This window comes from Camelus bactrianus, chromosome 5 (genome assembly GCF_048773025.1).
Source record: "Camelus bactrianus isolate YW-2024 breed Bactrian camel chromosome 5, ASM4877302v1, whole genome shotgun sequence".
NCBI classification, from domain to species: domain Eukaryota; kingdom Metazoa; phylum Chordata; class Mammalia; order Artiodactyla; family Camelidae; genus Camelus; species Camelus bactrianus.
The window spans coordinates 36789982-36812064 of NC_133543.1; the positions used below are offsets into that span (position 1 = coordinate 36789982).

Genomic DNA, 22083 nt, shown 5'->3' on the forward strand with positions numbered 1-22083 from the left:
CAAATTCCGCAGATTTTATGCTTCTCGGGGTGGGCCAGCGCAGGTACTCGGACAAATGAAAGAGGAGGATTTACACATTGTTCCCGGTAGTTTCTCCAGGTGTTATTTTCTTTAAAAAAAAAAAAAAAAAAAAAAAAAACCATAGCTGCTTTAGATTTTCTAGGGAAATCCAAGCATTCTCAGGGCAGTGTCTTAGCTGATCCCTCTGATACCCTTCCATCACTTGGTTTCAGTGCCTTCACAAATTGCTCTTTTAGGTTGTTTTCCAAACATCAGTATTTAAACCAGTGGTTTATACACATGCCCATGGTTATACACAGATTTATTTGGGATTCTGTAAGGAGTAATTATACCTAAATCCCTTTTCTTTAAGCTCAATAAGGCATATCAAAATACAAGTGAGAGTGATACTATATAGATAGCCTTGAACCTGTTCTGGTGTTTGTTCTGTAAATCATCCTCAAATGTCTACAATTTAACTATTATTGCTAAGAAATTGCAACATACCCGACATCTGATTGCATCACCCAGATGTCCTCACTGAGAGGATAAAGCACTCTCTTGAAGCTGAAATAGAGTTTGACCTGCCCATCTGTGATTTTCCAATTTGAAAAAATATACACACTGAGCTTTTAAATATTTCTCATCATCATTTAACCTGCTTTCCTCTTTAGAAGTGTGTGTTATTTTAATGAATTCTTTCACTCATTCTGTTGAGACACTGAAGCTAATGTGTCCATCTGAATGCAGTGACATTCATTTCTATACTCATGGAATATGTTTGTCATTTTTTGAACCTAAATGTAAATCTCATAGCCTATAACATGAAGCCTACAGCATCACAATAACATATTTAGCTTTGTAGCACCAGCACTGATTTACTGCCTAGCACACTGGGGCTAAATTAATTCGGAAGAGTTCTTAAGATACTAGTGAGACAGACTATCCGAGCTATCCCATTTTAAAAGCAGAGTCTTTATGCTCTTGAACAAGATGGGCAGTTGTTAGCTTATGACTTGATGTGCGCAGGGACTTTTCTTTAAGGGTGTGAAGAAAGGGAAAGGAATTTTTGTATTGGTGTCAGGAGAAAGATTGGGAAAATCAAAGCAGTAGAGAGGGATAACATGGCATCTCTTGAAACCAGCTTGAAATAGAGTCTTGATTATCAACAGAAAGAGCCAGAGCCTTAAGCTGAAGAAAATGTTTTCACAAAGGACTCTGTGAGATTCTAAGCACAAGCAGCGGAGCTTTGGAGAATAAGTGAAAAAGTGCAGCTTAACACTGGGAACAGAAGGGGTGTTCTCCGCACTTACACCTGGACAGCATTTCGTCAGTGCCCTGAGGTCTTGAGGTTTTCCTGCATCTCAGAGTCTCTTTCTTTTAATAGTTGAGTTCAACTTTTTTTTGCATTTAAGGACATGATAGATGTGTTTATTTTTAGTTTTTATATGATTTGTTGTTATTGCTTTCTAAATTATCTATTTTTTCCCTGTCGTCTGTCTCTGTTTGGTTTTGGGTATGTTTCCCAACCAACGGCTTGGAGGGCTTTGGGGTGTACATGCTCCACTTTTAGATCCCAAAGAGTTGATGTTTATACATTTTAACAATAATCTTAATGCTTCTCTCTCTCTCCACCCCCCCTTTTTTTTTTTTTTTGGTTTTACAGAGTGCATATTGACTTTTCCCTTTAAACAATGAATAAACTAGAAGCCATATTTTCTTCCCTTTTTCTCTTCCACTTTATCTCTTGATTTTGTTCTGTTTTTAATTTAAATTTTTCTTACAGATCTTTTTACATATTGAAATAATGTATTTAAACATCTGTTTCATTTTTTATTGAAGTATAGTCGACTTATAATGTTGTATACAACATAGTGATTCAGTTGTACATATATGTATATGTGTTCCTTTTCATATTCTCTTTCATTATATGCTATTGCACAGTATTGAAATATAAACATCTGGTTTGTCTGCTTTAAGCAGCATCAGTCAACTCCCCAACATGAAATGTTAGATGGACCCACTACTCCTTTATTATAATGACAAGGTCTGGGGCATGAGGCCAATCTACGGAAGCATACCTCAGCTCTGGTCCATCCAAGGAGGATATTGTGGGAAAGGCCTGGGTATAAATAATCAATCTATTCAAATCCATCATTAACAACAAGAAAATATAGAGATTGTGGTTTTAGATCAGAATTTAAAGCTTTGAAAATGTAGAAGTAGTAATATATTAACAAACTCTTGAAGGTGGAAAAAATGTAACTAGACTAAATTTCTAATCTTTCAAAGACAAATTATGCTGATGGGTCAAGACTAGCCATAATTAACCTCTGAAGTTCATGATGACCTCATATTTACACAAACCCAGGATCTGTTGGCAAAGAATAAAGCCAGGGGCAGAGGTATGCAGAAAGAGGGAGCAGGTGTAAAGGAGTGGACAGCCAACTATGGCCACCATAGCTGAGACTTTGCCAGAACTCTGCAGCGTGTGTATCTGCCCTTGGGACTGTCCTGTTGGATTTGGCAGCTAGTCTTATAATTTTGTGGTATGTAGTGGTAGCCATTTCCCAGCTTCATCAAAGATAGACTCCCTCCCCTCCACCCTCACTTTGTCCTCTTTCTTCATTTTGGTGAGTTTTGGAGACAATAGTGACAAGAAACAACTTCATTCTTCTCTCTATCAAACTAGAGATCAATAAAATAGATATTGTTGTAGAGATAAATAACTGGAAAAGCAGTAAAAAGTAACTCAAATAATTCACTAGAGAGAAGAACATGAATAAAACTTTTTCTTGGAAAATTAGGAAAGACTCCCCCATTGAGGACTGACCTTTTATCTTATTTAAATCTCATGGAGACAAATATTTCACTACACTAAGGAGAGACAGAAGTGGATCAGATGATTTCATGTACTCTTTCTTCTAATTAAACACAGCACTCAGAAATTTTAAATATTCCCTACACTGCCTTCTTGCAGATTTTTTCCAGAAAGTAGAAATCTTGGTTTAGGTGGTCCTGAGACTCAGACCTGGAATAGCTTGTTTGATGATGGCAGGGAACAAAGATGGATGTGGTCCACAACCCATAGCTGGTGTGCTGTAGGGACACTCAATTGAGTGTTTATAGCAAAAGGGGGATACATCTTTATCCTTTTTATAGCCTTTTCTGGAGCAGAGATTGAAAGATGATGATGAAGTCTTCTCACAAACTTGTTACCTAATCCCATTAAACCTCACCCAGGGGAAATCCCATTAGACCTTAAACAAAGGAACAAATCCCTCCCTAAACAGATTAGAGAACATATATCAAGCAAGATGGCTTTCCGAACAAAGGAGCTCCAAGCAGGGTTATTTCTTTTCCTTCAATGCAAACAAAGCAGGTATTTTAAAGTGCAGAATGCAGTGATCCTTGGCCAGCTTGCTTCAGAGCGATGGCTACAGTCTCGGACCACTGCTTTTTCTGTAATAGGGACTAAAGCCATGTATAAAGAAGTATTTCCTGATATCTTCTCACACAGAAACACATTGAGAGGACACTAAGATACAATAACAGTGAAGATTGGGGTCTGGGAATGGGGGCCAGAACCCATCATAATCTGCACATTTGTGTTACTGTAACTTTATCGGTACTCTCCATTTTAGGAGGCTGAGGGATGTTTAGGTTAATATATATGTATACATAACTCAGCAAAACAAAGGCCATAGCCCTTCAGGTAGATTTGTCTCTCAATACTTCTCAGACCTCTGCCAGGAGGAATCGGTGTGATTGTGTATGAAACCTATTCTTGAGATGGAGGCAGCAGCTGTGGTGGGAAAAAATGATTCTAAGAATTCTTCAGGTGGTCCTTAGACTCCTCAGACTAAAACACTCCATGACGGCACAGCCAGGAGAGGCGCGGAAGGATCGGGCATCTGATTCCTAGAGTGTAGGTGAATCCATTGATTAATTTGATCAAAAAGTAGAATCAGAAGGAATCTCAGAACTGCTTTGATACTATGATTGTGGTCCCAGCGTAAGACATAAAAGCTAGCCAAATGGGAAATCTGAGGAAATACAGAACAACTCCTCTCTGTGGCAAATGCTTCAAGAATCAGATATATTAGCTGATTAAACTATCCGATGGTTCCACCGGTCTGTAAATGGTCTGTGGCTTGTCACTTTTCCAGGATCTGAATTTAGTACTTAACGTTCATGGAAACGTATTAAATTTTCTTTCATCCCTTTGTGACTATTCAGGAGGCACTTTTGATCTTGGGATTTCTTTTCTGTGTCCACTGATTGCCATCTTATGTTTCGACAGGAGAAAAATATGGCTTTTTGAATGTTTTAAGAGCACTTTCTACATTAGATAAGGCCTTAAAGAGGAAATAGGGCACATTAACTACTGTGATCTACTTATGTTGAGCCTCCTCCATCATACCAGTCCCTGAAGTCTAATCAGCAGAAAGTACCTGATTTTGACATCTGGCAACATCTTTTTTACAGCTTCTTTGAGCAGCTGAGACAATTGCCATTACATTGAGTTAAAACTCATATTCTCTCTAAGAAGAAAAAGAGATGTGCCTTTAAATTTTTGAGTTATCTAGATGATTATCTCATAGTTTCCCTGCAGATCTATACGTACAAACAAAGCTAAAGCAACTGCGTAATAAGTTTAGGGGCTGAAAAAAGCAAAATACATGATTTACCTGTTTCTATGGTGCCAGTCTCTCTGGTACCTGGTTAAAAGGACGCATGCAGGACCCAGCAGGCCTCTTTCCTCTAATTCATGTCAATGGTGCTAATTATGCTGTATGCAATTCAAATCAGACATCTTGTTTGAATCTTGCATTTTAAAACAATGATTTCCTCATACTGTTCTCCTTGGCAAACAGGGACATTATTCTCTCCATGACATGTGATTACTTCTACACCATCTCATTTCTTTTAAATGGTCTATCTCCTTTCTTCTACCCACCAAAATATGTACATACCACATCAGTCTAAAGCAGTCCATAATAGTGATTGGAGACAACATATAATAGTGATAGAAATACCACTCCCTTTAAACAGCAGAACCCACTAAAGGGTTTTCATTTTACCACTGGTTACTTTAATTTTTCTTACAATTAAATCCAAGGCTCATCGTTCACTTTTATTGGGCATATGTTTCTCAGAGCTATTGTTAGTCACATGTGTGAAAGTAAACATTAAGGGATGAAAATTCAATGAGACAACAACTTAACATTAAAAAAAAATTTCAGTAGAGTGGATCTGAAGAAAATGATTGTAATAACAATACTATTGCAATAAAAGATGGATCCATTAATTTGGATCAATTTAATGGACTAGTTTAATTCTAAAACTAGAATCAGAATGAATCCTGACTCTGCTCTCATGACAATAGTCCTGAAATAGGATAAAGTTTAGCACAGAAGGACTTACTAAGCACTGGGCACTGTTCTAAGTAAGAGTTTTATGTATGTTACCTCATTTAATTTTTTTTTTTTGTATTCTAATAAAACTTTATTTGTGTTCACTGAAATTTGGATTTTATATAATTCTCACATGTCAGAATATAGTCTTTTGATTTTTTCAGTTTATTTTATTTTATTTTATTTTATTCTATTGTTATTTTTTATTGAAGTGTAGTCGATTTACAGTGTTGGTTTCAGGTGTGCAACAAAGCAATTCCATTATACATTTACATACATACATATATATCTTCAGTTTCTTTTCTGTTACAGCTCATTACAAGAAATTGAATATAACTCCCTGTTCTATCCAGTATTACCTCATTGAATCTTGATATCAATGCCAGGAGGTAGGTTATTAGTCCCGTTTTACCACAGGAAGGAAGCAAGGCTCAGAGAAGTTAAGGGATTTGCCCCAAGTTACACAACTAGTGCTTGTTGGAGCCTGAACCTGGACTGAGGCTGCCCGCCCCCGAGTCTGCGTTTGATACCACTAGCTGGCTGCAATGTGCGGTAATCACTGTGCAGCTAACAGGGAGGAGGGAAAGAAGGTAAAAATGAAAGTCCATGTTGCACAACGGATCCACTACTGAAGAACTTCTCTCCCCATGTTTTCAGTCACTCCTTTCCCCTGTGGCATGGAGTCCAGACCCCACCCATGTTTTCTGCGGCAGATTCTCTCCAACTTGGTCGTCTTCTCATGCTGAATTCTCCACCTCCCAACAATCTTCATGTCAGGGAAACCACACACTCTCAAACAACTGTCTGAAGGACAGAGACAAAGAAGATTCATTGAGGCTTGTCGCAGGAAAATAAATTTTTGGAATTTCAATTTTAGTTTCAGGGAAATTGGAGGCTTGTAATACTTGAAAAAAAAATAGTCACTTTTCAAAAAAAATCATCTGAAAGCAGTGCATCTTAATGAGGCAGAGGAACACCTGGGAAAGTTTTTCAGGTGGGCAACCATGAAATTTGTTACCCTAACTGGTATACTTTTGGGGAGTAAAAGACTCTGCTATTAGCAATTATGCTGGGACAACAGGTGTGAAATGGGACTGGGTGGGGCAAGATAGTTTATCTGATCACCCTACCTTTAGAGATTGAAAAGAGGCACAGAGATGAGTGAAGCAGAGAAAGGTATATGACTTTCACTCTTGATGCTGAGCGTTTTTCAGTTTATATTAAATATGCTTATGTTGGCTTTGGATTTGTTCATTCCCTAGGCTTGGGAACCCCAAGTGTATTTATTATTGTTGCTGTTCTCGCTTCATTGATTGGGAAACTTCTGTCGGACTGGTACTGTGCTGAGGACTTAATTTATATTGTCTCACAGCAATCCTATAAAGTAGGTATTATGAGTGAAATTGTCATTTTGGAAATGAAATTAAAGTGACTTGGTCAAGGCCACACAGCTTAGAAATGACAGAACCAAGTCTTAACAGGTATGACTGCAAAGCCCATACTCTCAACTGCTATATTCTATGCCTCTCAAATTATTTGACCTTAGAATACTTTTTAACATGTCATATTAATATTCTCCACCAAAAGCTTGTGAGATAAATTTGTCTTAGCTTAGAGTATACTGAAATGACTATCTCATAGATAAATTTATTACTAAAAGAAAAAAATTAAAAATTTGGTTGGTACTATTAAAATATCCAAATATTGAGTGAAATCACAGACACAGTCAAACGAAAGAGCAGTTTCCATGGCATGTGATTACTTGGAGACAGCACACATTGGAGTGGTTGAGGGACTCCCCCAAATGCAGATTTGCCTGACACACAGATCACATGGCATACGGTCATTTCTTAAAGTCAAACTAGTCCAAAATGTTAAGAATTATATAAATGTGCTTATATCATAGTTTATTCTTATGTGGTGTTTCCTATGTACGAGACACTGTTCCAAGCCCTTTACTTACATTAATTCAGTTCACCCTCACAACCTTCCCAAGATGAAAACTACTGCAAGCCTCGTTTTGCAGATGAGGAAACTGATGTACAGAAAGGTTAGGTAACGGCCCACGGCTAACGAGTGAGGGAGCCAGAAGTCATCTGGCTCCCAGTCAGGGCTGGCAACTCCTCGTCACACTCACCTTCCCTGCATTTTTCATGTATGTGTTACTGGTGTGTGCAGAGACATAAGATAAATATTGAAGATCTTTTAAAATACATCCTTGCTCCACTTCATTTGTTGTCCAGGAAATATGTATGTATATGTTTGTTAAAATCTGTGAAAAGGAAAGGTGTGTTGTTGGGGCAGGCGTGGGACACAAAGGGGAGCAGGGCTTTTCCCAGTGGTAAGTGGGATGAGATCAAGGGTGAGTATCTGATACACACTGTCTGTATCTAAAACAGATAAAAAAACAAGGACCTACTCTATGGCACAGGGAACTATATTCAGTTTCCTGTAATGGGCTGTAATGGATAAGAATCTGAAAAAAAAAATATATATATATGTATGTATATGTATAACTGAATCAATTTGCTGTGCACCTGAAACTAACATCGTAAATCGACTACACTTCAATAAAAAAAAAAATAAGAATTAAAAAAGAAAGAGTGGGTATCTGAGACTAGTATTTAAGCAAAGAGAAGGTAAAATAATTTCAAATGCATAATAAATGAGGACATGCATTCTCTCTGTTCCTGTGTTGCGGAGGTGATATTGCCAAGTGAATTCTGAGACTGAGTCTTTGCTTTGTTTTTCTTATTTATAATTGTATTCCTCCTTGTGTTTCACATGACCACTTTGATTGCCTTGATGCAATAATCCAGATGTTAGCTCCTCCAAATATGGGCTGTGAGTCAGCAGCACTCACATCTCCTGGGCACTTGGGAGAAATGCAGACTCCCGGGCCCCACCCTTCCTACTGATCTGGATTCTGCACACTTAACAGATCCCCAGTGACTGCTAAGGATGTGAAAGTGTGAGAAGCACCGGTCTACAAACCCATGCTGAAATCCTTCACTGATGACAGTCTTCTTTTCACATTTTTAGAGCTAAGCAAATGGAGGAAAGGTCAAAGCCAGTCATCTCTGTGGAGGAAGTGGGGGCAGTGGGAGGCCAGAAGGATGCATGGATGAAGAGAAATAAACAACGCTCTGATTTCTTCCTCTTTTGACTCTTCCACCACTACCTTCCTTTCAACCCCAATCACTGCCCACGCACACAGTCAATTTGCAGAATGAAGACACAGCTACACAGAATGGTGAGTCCATACGGTTTATATACAGGACAGTGTAAGAGGGGAGATTAAATCTCAGAAGAGATTTACAAGGCAGTATTGGTAACATGAAGCTTTTCTTAACCTAATTACCCTATAGCAAGGGATCTGTGGGCTAATTAACTGGGTCTGATGTTCCAAAGGATTCAAAATGGAGAGTAAAGTGATGTGGGACTGAAAGTTACTGTGTGTCTACCATGCACTTTCCATACAAAAACAGATAAATCCTCATAAATAGTTGATGAGGTGCTTGCCTCCTTTAACAGATTAGGAAATTGAAGCACAGAGAGGTAAATAAAGTTGCCTGCAGTCACACAGCAAGTTGAGGCTGATTGAACTCTGTTTCTCTGATTACTAACCAGTGCTGTAACTACCACCTGAAGCTGGAGATGTAAAAGAAAGCAGAAAGCAGGTTTCATAAAACTGCGTACCTTCTGCCTTCTTTCTCTTTCTTTTTTGCTTCAACTTGATGAGAATTGTTTCTAAGGTCCACTTCTGGTGAATTATTTACAGTAGATGGGATCTTCTACTTAAATGGAAATTACAAAAGTTGTATAAAGTGAGGTCCCCGCCACAAGGAAGTTTACAGTTTAACTGAGCCAAGAAATTAACCCACATGTAAAAAACAAAGATGTGTTAGACTGTGTTATGGCTGTTAACACAGAGGAATTCAGAGGAGATCAACTGAGTCACTGTGGTTATCTGAGAAATCTTTGAAATGAGATGGATCTTGGAATAAGATCTAGAAAGATTGCTCTCTCTGATGGGTCATTGAATTCATATGATTCTATACCATTAGTTTAGAGAAGATTAGACTTGTTTCTTTTTATTTGTGCTTCCAGCTAAGAATGCATGTGAACAAGGGTCCCATGGCTAAAATAATAAAAGTAGTAATCTTAATTTTATTTTTAATAAAGATGAGCTGGTAAGGTAATGAATGGACTGTTAGGAAGGTTAACACTTGGAGCAGGTAGAGAGGGAAGAGGGTGCTGAAAAGGTCTAGAGAGGGTGTCATAGGGAAACTTAATTCACTTCAAAATGTTGCCTAGGACTGGCCATGATCAACAGTAATAATGTGGGCCAACTTATCACTAGTATTGAAAAGTCAAAATTACAGACTATTCTAAGTAGAATGTTCAGTAAGAAAATTGTTTGGGCAAGAGTGTTCAGTCCTTGGCTGAATTCCAACTGTGTCCTGCTGACTTGACTTCTGTGGCCATCAAGTCCTTGGTGGTGTTGGCAGCCTCACACTGAGCAAGTTTAAAACATCACCAGAGCGGTTCCCTCTGTAGAGCCCTGAGGACAATTAGCTGGTATCCTTGTCTATAGGTGTCAGATTGCCTGGACTCCTGAAGAATTTTACCTAGAGGAATTCCTACTGTGGCCACACTTAGCCTTGTCTGGGGGCTCTTAGAATTTGGGGCCTTTAAAGCATCACTCCTAAAGCAGAAAAGGAGCATCAATAAGAGATTTAAGAGAATAGCCTACTGAAAGTTACCACTGGAGTTTAAGTGCTGGTCTACCTGTGAATGTGGAGCTCATTACTTAATTTCTCTATTCATGCAACAAATCTTTATCCTTTACCTACTAAGGATAAGATGTGCAAAGAATATCTACCTGATAGGGCTCTTATGACTATTAAGTTGGATAATGTTTGTAAAGTATTCAGCCCAGTGTCTGAAACATAGTAACTGCTGAATAAATGGTAACTATTATGATAACAGAAATAGTCCAAGGAATACTTCCATGTAGTTAAAAAACACAACCCATTTTTAAATTGAAATAATTGTAGAACACCTGCATGCAGAGATGTAGCCTGTACAATTTGGACTTCCAATACACAATTCAGGTCAAATACCCTTTCCCAGACCTGCAAGAGCCAATTAAAATTTTTCTGTGTACTGGAATTTTGCTGAATTCAATATGGTTCCAATAATAATAATAATACCATATTTTTACAAAGCTTTAAAAAACACTTTCACATTCATTAACTCTAAATGAATTATTGCCAGTAAGTTGGAAATCTCCTTGTTTTATAGAGATTTGGGTATGTAAAATTTGTTTTAAATGAATTTGGCCTGGATCAGCAACTGAGGTAAAACAATTAAAATGTCCAATTTGGGGGAATTCTTGGTAGCTTTCCAACATGCCATTAGTTTTCATAATCAAGCTGTTATATGATCTTTTTTTTCATTATGCATGAGCAAATACACTCCACTACACTCAATTTGAAGCAATTATTATCTGTGGCACAATATAATCAGAAAGCTACTGCTATTTGTTGAAGGATTCTTTGTTTGCCAAGATTATTAATAAAGTTATGCCAGGAGCACATACAGTGCCGCTTGGCACTCAGCAGCTGGCTCTGGCAGTGGGAAGATAAATCAGAATTCTTAAGGCTTGTATTTTTCAGTATTCCTGCCAGTGTGTGTGTTGGAGAACATTGCACATTAAACAGCACTAATTGCCTTAATTGGCTGAAGGCTAACAAGCCCACGGTACTGTTGGTGTGCTGTCAAAGCGCTGGGTTTATTGGGAGAACTGAGAGTCTTACATATTCAGTGGTCCAGGTGTAACACACAGAGCAAGACGGTTGGAGTCCATGTGTATTATATGTACATGGACCCCTCATGTGTTATGGAAGTGCAGAGTGTGGAGGGGGTTAGAAGCCCCGTCTGATCAGCCCAAGGTGATAACTCTTCACATAACCATCCAAGTTAAACAGCTGCCTTTCGGGGACTCATGAAGGACTGTCAACCCATCTTGACTAACTCCCAGATCAATCTGTGAGAAAAGATGCTCTCACTTGCTTACAGGACAGCTGTATTGGTGATGTGTGGAACCTGGTTTTGCTTTCTGGGGCTAACAATGAATTTAATAACACCTGCACAAGTAAAACCACCACCCTATTTTATCATGACCCAAACACATGATTCTTGACTTTTTCTTCATTACTGTTGAATCTTTTAATTCTGCTTTTAGTCACAGGTGTTGTCCCAGAGGACACCCTAGTGGCTGGGTGAAAACAGAGCCAAAGAGAGTATTGCCATCACCTTCCTCCTCTCCATGCTTGCAGATGCTAGACGTTCCAGAGAAAGGGGTTCATCCCCTCTTAAAATGCAAATTTTAAGCCCAAGCCCCCAGGCACTCAAAGAGCCCAGGTGAACCTTTAGACATTTACATATTAATATGCTTCAGTTTAAAATGCTAGGAAGGGACATGAAAAAAATGCTCTTAGGATGCTCCCAACAGAAGGGGACAGCAGGCTGGTCTAAATAGAGAAGGGAGCTCAAGATGGGATATCACCCCCACCTCAAACCGTCATGCTCCATTAGTCCCAAGTACCATGGTTTGCTTTATTTACTGATTAGTCTAATTAAAAGCAAACAAGAACAATTGTGCATTATGCCAAATGCATTTAAGAAATTATTTTACCACTTAATGGTGTTAAAGTTGCACGTGATTCAGGAGTAAAATTCCTAGGATAATAGCATTTGCCACTTGTAGCTGGAAATAGAGTTGAAATTTCAACTGATCAAGTGGGTAAAACTCACCATCTTGGGCATATCTGGTAGGTGGGCAAAGGTGCCTGACAGTCACGGCTGGGATATTTCCTGTGCTCACACAGACACTTGCCGGAGGAATCCATGCCGCCTCAGCGTGTGGAGGGTCTGCAGCTGGTTCTCAGGAGGCGGGAACGAGGGTCTCGGCCTTAGTCCTACCCCTGTGTGACCTCAGGGTGGTCTCACCAGAGAGGGCTCAAGTCTTTTCTCTTCCATCTGCCTTGGGCCAAGCCTTTAGTGCACAAGGGCACAAAGACAGAGATCACTTTTGTGTGGAGGTTTTACACATGTGGGAAGAGGAAACCTAAAAAATGAAACCAGAAAACCCCTACAAGGTGATAAAGTGGTTTGATCTGTTTCTCCCTTTTCTGGTATTCTTATTAAATCTGAAATTTATAATCACTCCCCACTTATGCTTGGGAGCAATTAAGAGCATCTGCCAACACAAGAAAGAAAAACCGAAAGTGGGTAATGAAATCGATGACAGAGCAGCGACTTGTTCATGTTTTGTAATCTGTAGATTTAGGAACACATTCTTGATCATTAAAAGCAACAGTTATGTTTTATGTTCAAGGGCAGTTTTTAAATATTAAAATAGAAATGTTTTTAAAGCATGGACAGAGATACTTTCTATCCCACGTAACAGCCTTTATCACTCTGTCAATCAGTTGGAAAAACAGCACAGGATGACACCATCCTGAAGGAAACAATTTTTAAGGTACTCGCATTACAGTTCTATCTCTTTGGATGCTGTGGTTAGTGGAATATACTTCTAAAATGTAAATGCATTCAGTTTTTCATTCATTGAACAAAAATCTATTAAGCAGTCATTGTCTACCAGGAATCGAACTGGGCCCTCAGGATATAAATATGATTAAGGCCATGACGCCTGCCTCAGGGTGGCTCATGGTTTACTGGACAGCCTATGTAAGTAGGATTCTTTTAGTTACAGGTAACAATTTTAACTTACTTAAAGGGCATTGGGATGTATAACAGAAAAGGCAGACATAGAGTGGGCTTCAGGGTGGGCTGACTCAGTGGCCCAGCAATGTTATCAAGAACTCAGGTCCCTTCTGATTTTGTTATGCACAACCCACAATAAGTACACTTCATCTTCTAGCTGGCTGTCAGAATGCTCACAGGTGCCTTCTGGCAGCATCTTTGTTGACATGTAGCAGAAGAGAGACGTCTCCTTTGGCTCTTGAGAATAATAAAATTTCTTGCCCCAAAGCCCAAACAATCTTTTATGCATTTCATTGGCCCAAATAGGTTCAGATCTGCCATATCCCTAAACCACATCCCCGGTAAGTGGATTGGGGTTGCCATAATTGGCTTTGCCTAATCATCGTCCACCTCTGCGGCAGGGACCCGTCAGACTTCCTTGAGTTTGTTGGCTGCTTGGGAAAGGGTTTTTATTCAGCCAGAGGAAAAGAATAGGTTCTGAATTACAACCTTTTCCTCGTTGCCTTTTGTGACACTAAAAGCTATTTCAGTAACGTGGGACTTGACTGGCAGATGATATGATTTCTGAGGGACACTGTTTCTCCTAGAAAAATGGTTCTCAAACTTGAGAACCGGGAGGGCTTATTAACCCACAATTTGCTGGGCCCCAGCCCAGAATTACTCAGAGGTGTGGTCTGAGTATTTGCATTTCTAACAAGTTGCCTGTGAGGCTGATGCTGCTGACAACTTTGTCAGGATGATGCATCTAATAGCAATTTGGCAGCCTTTGTTGTGCTAAGATCACCACGAGAGCTGGACAGAATTTACTTCAGATTTTGAAAACATTTTCTCTCCATGGGGCGGACAGTTTTTGATTTACTGTTGTCCAAGTACCTGGTTTGCCTTGAAGTCATCCTTCCCTCCCTTGGACATGGTCTTGTCTATTCCGGAAAGAGCCTCAAATATCTTTTGAAAGCTATTGCTGCTATTACTCTAATAAAAATAGTCTCCAAAATCATTTTTAAAGCCATTAGTGCACATGTAAAACGTAAACTTGTCTTATGGACAAGCTTTAAGAAAGTTACAATTCATATTTCTGCAATTCTGAAAATAATCTATTATTGTGTAAATTGGGCTCGCGTACACTGATAAGAGGAAGTGTATTACTGAAAATATTGGAAAACTAAATTGCTTGGGGAATAAAAAGATCATAATGTATCGACTTTCCACAGGCTGAACAGACTATTTTTTGATATTGAATAAAGCAGTTTAAACCATCTCTTCACTGCCTGATTTTTTTTAAACTTTTTTTTATTGAGTTATAGTCAGTTTACAATGTTGTGTCAATTTCCAGTGTAGAGCACAATTTTTCAGTTATACGTGAACATACACATATTCATTGTCGCATTCTTTTTCACTGTGAGCTGCCACAAGATCTTGTATATATTTCCCTGTGCTATACAGTATGATCTTGTTTATCTATTCTACATATGCCTGTTAGTATCTACAGATTTCGAACTCAATCTGTCCCTTCCTACCCTCTTCCACTGCCCAATTTTTATAATAGATGTTTGTTTAACTCAAGCAGAAAGTTTGCTGTCACTGAAAAGTTGTTGCGTTTTCCAAAACAGCTGGAGTTGGCAGTTGAACCTCTGAAGGAGATAATTCTAAAGAACCCAGATAAATACTAGTTGTCAGAGGAAAGGTACCTGCCACGGGCCAGGTACTGTCCTGGACACTGTATTTATGTTATTTCACTGAATAAATTTAAAAATAAAAAAGGAAAAATCAACAACAAATAAGAGTGCTCCTCATAATTTTTTTTTTTATAAATTTGAGCTTTTAGTGACTTAAGAGAGATCATGACTCAAAGCAAAGATCTTTTTGAGATGCCTTTTCATAGCTTAACACCCTTCTGTAGGTTCTAATTTCTTATGGTATGAAAACTGAGTTTGTTGATGGCACCAAAGGCCCATGTCACTGCCTTCCTGGTAGAGCCTCACCTGGGACCCTCTCCCAGGAGCATCCTGCGTCCAGCCGCACTGACCTGCCTTCAGAGTCCACACAGCTGTGCTCTCTCCGCGTCTGCCCTCCCTCTGTTGGAAAAGCTGTCTCACAAACTCCCTTATTTCATAATCTTACTCACCCTTCATGTCTCAGCTCAAATCTCTTTCTCAGGAAAAACTTGCTGGGCCACTAAGATTTGTGAAATGAATACATGAACACAAACATTTAACGATTTATCCTAGGCCAGGCATGTGCAGTATGATATTTAATCCTTCTGTCAACTCATTAGCCTGCAAGGAGTAACCAGTCTTCCGCATGTGAGGACTGTAATTTGCTCGATACCATACTAGGGCAGTGCTGAATGTGGGGCCTCGGGTACTTCTAGTAAACAAAGAAGAATGCTTTCAATTTCTACAGAGCAAACAGTATTATCACACACTGTCTATCTGGCTTATATATGATCTAGAATTATCTAGGAAGAGATGTGTTTTATGTCCCCGTACATAAACACTGACAGGAAAAAAATATTAGCGTTTTTCTTTCTTTCTTTATCGATGTTTGACTCTGCATTGAATGTAATAAAATCTAATATATATGTAATGTTTTAATATAAAAAGCACAAAGTAAATATAAAATGTTTTTAATGAATAAATTCTTGATAAAGGACTTACAGATGATGCTTAAGGAATATTGAGAGATTTTTCTAAACCCTATGTACAGAAGAAAATTTGAATTTTGACAGAAAAAGATGACCATGACTTAATAGGAAAAATAAATAATTTAAGACCCACTATATAAGTTACATTCAGTGAAAATGCCTCAAAATGTAGTTAAGAAATAAACTTTTTTTTAACAGAACAACTTCTGCAATGTTCAGGAGAAGCCTGAATTTAAGACAGCCTGCGTCCTCCCGGCTTGGCCATAGCATTCAATCACACCATTTTCATTATGTTGTATACACTTCACATCCACAATTTAATCGAGCCTTTGTCAAGTAGAGTTTTCTATCCAGAGGAGACATACAAGCTCAACATTATGGCTTAAACGTAAAGCAATCCTGTATTATATGTATTCTTAGGGTTCTAAGCCATTCCTGGGTTCTGTTTAAGCTCTTTATCTTCTATGGATAACCACTAAGATGTAGTTTAAAGAAACATTATACAAAGCTAAAAGAAAAAAAGATTTAAGATAAAATTTCACTGTGGGTCTTTAAAAATTAGCGGGATGTAGTGAACACTCAGAGCAACGCTAAAAATTAAAACATGTCTGTGACACTTAAATGAATCAGAAACTGAAGCTTTTCTAGAAGACTGCCTATGAACTATCATGTACTGTATTTTTTTCCTATTATCAAAGCATGTGAAACTTGAATTACAAATTCATGTGAAGTTACTAGAATTTTCTGTTTAAGACAGTCTTGCTTTTTATTTTTATTCTTTAGCCTATTGTATTACCACAGCCCAACATACAACATTCCAGGAAACATTTCATTTTTAAAGGGCTCCATTACCGTTAATGAAGATAAGTTCATGTGGTGTAATATCATAATGAATTTTTGGTGGAAATTAATTAGATGTGTGAATGCTAACATTTATTTACATCCCAGGCTAGATGTTCAAAGGAGTGTATGTTAAGCACACAATTAGAAGCAACGATGCATTAAATTGGCCTCACCAAGAAATAGTATTAATTTTAATAGCGCAATGGAAGCTCCTTGGAAAATCCAAGTAAGATTTTCTCTGTCCAGTTGCCAGCTTTTGAGACTCCTTGTCTACCTAAGTTACCGGTTTACAAAAAGTTGTTGGAAAATTTAGAGTGGAGACGGAAAGTGCATTTTCCCCCTCACATCATAAGGCTGCACAATATTCTCGTTAACCTATGGACTTCCTCCTAACTCCTTTTGATTTGCACCACACAAACAACATCTAACAACTCCTTTTGCAAACAGTCTGTGACCTTTTTAACCAGGGAGGGAATTCCTCACGGCTGGGAACCTTCAGTCACTGTGTTCTTTTTTAAAGTATTCCTTTACTTAAACTATAGAGAAATCACAACAGTCCAGAAACAACAATAACCCTTCATGGGATTTTTTAAGAATAAGTGCTTGGTAGACCGAAACCACAGAACCACAGAACCACAGAACCACAGAACCACAGAACCAACAGGAGGGATTTCTTCCCAGGTTAGGGACCATTCTGATTGTTATTCTGGGATGATTTATCGTTGTTTTGGAAATTTATTGGAATGTCTTCTAGTCATATATTTAGTTGAGAAATATTTTAAGATTCAAATGCTTCCTTATTTCACACTATTGTATAAACTAATAATAATGACTACTGCTTATTGAATTCTAACCACTTGTGAGCACTGGGCTAGTGAATTATATGAATTGTCTAAATTAGTTCCTTCACAAATGCTATGCTTGCATAGATTTTATTTACATCTCCATTTTATCAGAGTGAAAAGTGGGATTTGGAATTTGAGCAGCTTACTCAAACTCAATAGCTGGTAAGTGGCTAAACTGGGATGTGAACCAATGTCCACCTGCCCAATAAGCCAGTCCACCAAAGCTTAATGTTTTGGGGCAATTTTCATTATAATCCTTAAAGACACTGGCTGATTATGTCATAGTTCTTTTGTGATTTTGTGTAATGAATATCTTATTGAATCCCCCAAAACAAATTTCATGTATACACAGTACAGAAAAACAAGAAAGCTTGAATAATGAAAATATTATTTGTTGTACTGAACAGGGGAAATACATGATTGGGATAAATGTCTTGCAGCAACATAAGTTCACAAACTCTCTCTGAACTAAAAATCAGTAATTTATACATTCTGTATAAAGTTACCTCTCATGTCATGAGACCCCCTCATTAAACCCAAATGCCCCTATTCCCCTAATATTCTTGATAACTTAGAACTGAAAAGGAAAACAGCAGCTGGTGAACTCAGTAACAAGACTGAGAATCTGTATTAGTCTAAAAGGCACTTGAAAGTCAAGAAACAAATTTCTGTAAATAAAAGATGGTTTCAGGCAGCTCAGAATTCTAGATAAAAGCTGTTTCACCTTATGAAAAAATTTATAAGAAAACTAGTAAATTTCATGATTCCTGAAAATGTGAATTTAATCTACACTTGTAACCTACACCCACCTGGACTTTGGTTCTTGCAAAGGCAGTGGGAATTTCATGACACCTCAAGGCAATGAGGAAAGCTTCATGGCCACTGAGTATGCAGCTGTAAAATGAGCATGCAAGACTTACAACCTCATCACCCCCACTCCTCTCCCTACAACGTCTAGACCTGTCATCTGTGGGACTGATGGATTTGATCAATATTAGCTGTTCTCTCCTAACAGTTTGTTGTACTGGAAAAAGACAAACAAGGATGTATAAAGCACGTAGATGCATATTATGAAAGCAGGATAGAAAGGAAAAGTAATTTCTTATTTTAACTCAAGCAAGAACTGAAGCTTGGAGGTCAAAAATTTCCTTGTTTACACATGTTGTATGGCAAAGCTAACGAACTGTCTCATAGTTTCAGTCTCATACAAACTAATTTTATATCAACAGATACAAAATTTAATGTGAAAGGAGAACCACAAGTTTGTTTTCTATGTCTGTGGGTCTGTTTCTGTTTCGTAAATAAGTTCATTTGTGTCATATTTTAGATTCCACATATAAGTGATACCCTATGGTATTTGTCTTTCTCTTTCTGACTTACTTTACTTAGTGTGATGGGATTAGCAGATACAAACTACTATAGATAAAAGGGATAAACAACAGGTCCTACTGTATAGCACAGGGAGCTATATTCAATATCCTGTAATAAACCATAGTGGAAAAGAATATGAAAAAAAATGTATATATAGGTATAACCGAATCACTTTGCTATACACCAGAAACACAATATTGTAAATCAACTATACTTCAATTTAAAAAAAAATTTAAAGAGGAATTACCATATAATCCCAGGGTCTAACTTTATTTGTTCAGTAAATATTGTTAAGCACCTACAGCTAAGCATTGCTGTGGGATTGGAGATGGGAAGTGAGTAAAATAAGTAAAATCTTCTCTTGCTTTAATTTTACACATGACACTTAAAAATTAGAATGTGTGATCAAAGCCATTTCTTGAATAAAATGTGCTATTATACACTTATAAATAGAAAGGAGTGGTTAGCGCCCTTTAAATCAAATCAGAGGACAAGGGTGACCTCACAGGTCATCAAGTCTGCTCGTTGCCTCTACACTTAATACAAGTAGATGTAAGTGATGTCGTGAGTCTTCTCTAAAATTTTTGCCTTTTCTTTTGTCTGTCAAACTTGAAATTATCCCGTTGGAACTCTCTCACCTATCTCTAGTTGGTTTGGCAAAGAGGTTCCCTACCGGGAAAACACATCTGAAAACAAGTTCAAGAAAGCAACCAGAAATGATCCAGGCAGACTGGAATCCATAACAATTGTGGGTGATGAAAGAGTTCTGGATTGGATATCAGACCGGGGATGGAGTCCTTGTTTTTTTTAACTCACTTGATCAGAGGTTCTCAGCTTTTATATCTGGAGAGCTGGTTAAAATGCCTCCCTGGGTCACGCTGGCAGGGTCTCTGATTCCGTAGGTCTGCGTGGGGGCCTGAGAATTTGCGGTTCTATCAGATTTCTAGGGAATGCTAATGATGTTGAGGTGGGGACGGCACTCTGAGAACCACAGGGTCACCAGGTAACTTGTCTCCCCTAGCTGAGCTTCGTTTCCCATCTCTACGAGGGAATGCCCTTATCTTTACAGCCTTACTGCAAAAACAAATGCATTTAGCACCTCTGCAAATTCCTGGCACGTGGTATTCTCTCAGAAAAAGCTTATTCACAATCTTGCATCAGTTTACAAGCCTGAGATATTTAGGACCCCCTAAGTAATTCATATGTGACAAAATACAGGTGCAGATATATATGAAGAATTTTTGTTTGCTTGCTAGTGTGCTTTTTTTTTTTTTGATCACTGTGATTTGCTTATTCCTGAGGTTTCCATTCTTCTAAAAAGCAATCTTGATTGCTCTAACTTTTTATTATGCATTTTTATCCCTCACCATAAAAATTCAATATGAAACGTATATAAAAAACAAAATCTCTAGTATGAGATCCTGATCTTCACCACTGACAAACAGAACAGAATTCGGGGCTTGACGGTATCTTATAGATCGTCCAGTCAACCTGTTCATTTTATGAATGGAAAAACTTGTCCAAAGTCACAAAGTCATTTTGTGATTATGTCCAGGTCACTCAGATCAAGTCAGCCTAGTCTACGTCACCACCTCCTGAAAAGGTCACAACATCTTTTTTTTTTTTTTTAAACTATTTAGCAATAGTTTTATTAAATGATAAATAGGCAGGAAGGAGAGGTGACTGAACCTCTATATGCCAGAATCTAAAGTGACTGTATTTGGCTTCTATAGCCCCCCCCCCATGGGGCAGGCTTGGCGGGAAGTTGTTAGTGGTTCTAATCACTGGGTGTGTTGGATTAGAACTGGGAGACCCATCCCTATTAGGCCTGGAAAACAGACCTGATACCTACGGGGTGGCTGAGAGAGAATTTGAGGACCTGGGCGTGGGCAACACTCACTCCCACTAGGACAGGAGAGGTGGGGCAGCCTCCTGGGCAGGGGCTCAGCTTAAGGCTCCTCCTTTGCACTACCACCATCCCCACATCTTCTCCAGGCTCCTGTTCGGCCCCTTGTCGCCAAACCAATGACTGTGTCTTCCCCCCCAGACCACAGGAGATGGCGTCTGGTACCTGCTGCCTGTGATGCCCGGGCGCCGCTGGTGAGATCAGTAGGTGAGGACAGCAGGGCTGTGTCTGCTGGCTCAAATCACGACCTCTTAGCCTCAAGAAAGTGAATAACATTCTCCATTATCGTTTCCTCCCTATCCTTAGGAAAATTTTATCAATTTGGGGGGAAGAAAAGTACAGGTTCTCTTTTATGAATAGTGCTGATCTGTACTGTGACTTTCTCTCCAAACATTTCTATATGATGCTACCTTTGAAATAAAGGTTCCTCTAAGGGCTGGAGATTTTCAGAGATTTCCAGCAGCCCTCCTGCACCAGGTTTTCCTTTCTCCTAGTACACGCTCTTCGGGGTGGAGTTGTTTTGTCTCTTTTTGTACCACTGGTGATTATGATCATCATGGCACAGGAAGAAAATAAGAGACAAGAATCTCAGGCATCATTAGATGAGAAAGATCCCCCAATGTTTGTACTTTCCCTTCTGCTGAGGTTTTATTTAAATTATTTAACTTATTGTTTTAAAGCCATCAAAGAATGGGGCAAGCCCCAATCTGGAAATGTTGACCCTACTGCCATCAAGAGAAAAGGGTTAAGTGACACTATGGACTGAATGTTCATGTCCCCCCAAATTCACACGTTGAAATCCTGATCCCCAGCGTGATGGTATTTGGAGATGAGGCCTTCAGGAAATAATTAGATGAGGTCGTGAGGCAGAGCTTTCATGATGGAATTAATGCCCTTATAAAAAGGAGAGGAGACATGAAGCTCCCTCTCTGCTCCCTGCCATATGAAGATACAACAATGAGACCTTCAGCAAATGAGGAAGAGGCCTGTCGCCCACCAGGGAGTCTGCTGGCACCTTGACCTTGGACTTCTCAGCCTCCACAACTGTGAGAAATAAGCATTTGTTGGTGAAGCTCCCCAGTCTGTGGTAATCTGTTAGAGCAGCCCTAGCTGACTAAGATGGGAACTGATGCTGAGAAGCTTCAAGGAAACAAATCTAAGAATCAATATTTTATTTCCATTAATTACAAGTGAAAATAAGAAATCAGTTGGTTTAGATTATAGGATGAAAGAGTACCTTTCGCTGTACAGAAGAGCCATAAA

General features: G+C 38.7%; 1 long non-coding RNA gene across 2 annotated transcripts in view; it reads left to right on the plus strand.

Moving 5' to 3' along the window:
- LOC105065205 (uncharacterized) overlaps nucleotides 1–22083 on the plus strand; it is a 614873-nt gene that overhangs the window by 431776 nt on the left and 161014 nt on the right. For both annotated transcript variants that reach the window (XR_012506994.1, XR_012506993.1), the window contains one exon: nucleotides 8460–8670. This is a non-coding gene — a long non-coding RNA (uncharacterized LOC105065205). The remainder of the gene's footprint in view (nucleotides 1–8459; nucleotides 8671–22083) is intronic.